The sequence below is a fragment of the Octodon degus genome, unplaced genomic scaffold, assembly GCF_000260255.1.
Source record: "Octodon degus isolate 3935 unplaced genomic scaffold, OctDeg1.0 scaffold00373, whole genome shotgun sequence".
NCBI classification, from domain to species: domain Eukaryota; kingdom Metazoa; phylum Chordata; class Mammalia; order Rodentia; family Octodontidae; genus Octodon; species Octodon degus.
The window spans coordinates 670,951-673,029 of record NW_004524949.1 but is presented as its reverse complement, the minus strand read 5'-3'; the positions used below and the strand labels follow the sequence as shown (position 1 = coordinate 673,029).

At 39.1% G+C, this 2,079-nt stretch overlaps 1 protein-coding gene across 1 annotated transcript in view; it reads right to left on the bottom strand.

Moving 5' to 3' along the window:
• Vbp1 (VHL binding protein 1) overlaps positions 1-2,079 on the bottom strand; it is a 42,916-nt gene that overhangs the window by 36,688 nt on the left and 4,149 nt on the right. The gene's annotated exons all lie outside the window — the stretch shown is intronic.

Here is a 2,079-nt window from a genome sequence, read left to right as displayed (position 1 = left end):
ATAAATCCTGAGGGGATTTCACTGACCTTCTCAGACCCAAAGGCTACAACTCTTGTTTCCTAGGTCCTGTTTTACCTTGATCTTAACCATCCAGTAGAAAAGTATGAAGACGAAATATAGGAAGTAAATCCATGCTGCTATGTTGAGCTGTGGGGGACTCAGGTCAACATTTTTTGACATTGTCAGTTAAACAGAAGACCCAATGCTATGATGGGCTACTGGACTCTTTTAGAATATTTTGCTGAGTTTACACACCTATAATATTCAATAACAGAACTTAGAAAAAATGGGGTATACCGATGAATGTCCATTTTGTATCTGTGTATTCAAAGTGGATAGAACAGATATATAGTTACATTCTCTTAATGAATAGAATGATTTGTTCTACTGGTGTTTGTAACTAGGATCTCAAGTCCACATCTTGTACAGCAATTAAACACTAAGAAGAATGTAAAAAAAATAGGTATTATATCTATAAAACCAGTCATTTTTTGTACCAATAATCAAACTCAGGACCTTGCACTTGCTAGGCAGGCATTTATCCTACTGAGCTATCTCTCTGACCCTATAAAGCCAAGCTTAACATCATTTTGGTCAGCTAGCACCCTGAATGGAAGCATGTCCTTAGTTCTAATGAAATCTATACACCAGTTTAAGTTACAGACAAATGTTATAAAAATTCAAAAAGGTAAAAAGAAGAAGAAATTGTTCAACTTAAAGAAAACAGCTGTAAGTATGGTAACTAGTTAGAAATTGGATAGGCAGAGAAACACATTTAGAAAATTCATTTATAAAACCAGAGTGTATTGGTCAAGTAAAATTATAATCACTTTTTACAATGTTTAGGTTTGTAACCACAAATAATTAGTCAGAAGCTTTTGTAGGTCAATTAAGGAATCTCTTAGAATTAGAAGGAATAGAAGTCTTTTACCCATAATCAAATTTTTTTGTATTTTATTTTATCTTTGGAGGGCTGGACAAATAGCTCAGCAGATTAAAGCTCCTACAAGCAGGAGCAGGGGCTGGGGATTCAATCCCCAGGCCTGCCATGCCAGCCCCACCCTTGGGACATGCTGAGATGGCAATTGAGCCTGGGCATGGTGGCACACACCTGTAATCCCAGCACTTGGGAGGCTGAAAATAGGAGGATCACTGTGAGTACGACCTAGTAGTAAGACCCTGAACACCCTGTAGACCCTTCCCTAAAATACAAAAAAAAAAAATTGGCAACTTTATGCCCCATTTTTTCATTTGGCCTCTGGCTCAGTTACTTTTATACCTTCTCTCACTTACACAGACCTTCTTTCTGCTCTAACAGCACTTGGGGGAGCCCCTTCTATAAGATTTAACATAGCTTGGGTTAACATTCAACCTTTATAAGATTTGAGTTTTACATCTTGACAAGCTTTAAGACTTTTTGTGGCCTTGGAGACCTCCACTCTGCCTCCTGCTGCCATTGAAGGAGCGAGCCTGAGTCCCAGAAAACTTAAGGATCTTCAAAAATGACAGAACAAAGAAGCAAAGTGTAATCTCAGACCTCCATCCCACCCAGAACAAGTGCAGAAGACAAGGATATAGAAGAACTTTGAATTCACATACCTGAAATTTCTGAAACGATCACAACTGAAGTAAAGAAACAACTAAATCAGGCTACAGAAGAAATCACATCAAATATAATCTCTCAGAGAAAAAAGAAATGACACCTATAATGAAAGAATTTCTCAGCATATCAAAATTAGTCATAGATTAAAAAAATAGATGAGAATAGAAAAATGATGGAAAACTTAATGGAAAGAGGGCTGGCAAGATAGCTCAGCTGGACTAAGTACCTGCATAAGCAAGCATAGGGACCAGGGTTCCATCCCTGGCACCACATGCCATGCCAGCCCCACTCCTGGGCATGCTGAGCTGGCGACAGAGTCTGGGCATGGTGGCTCACGCCCGTAATCCTGGTGCTAGAGAGGCTGAAAACAGGTGGATCACTATGAGTTCAAGCTGCATAGTGAGACCCTGCACATACACACACATGCACACATACACACACACACACACACACACACACACATATATATATATATA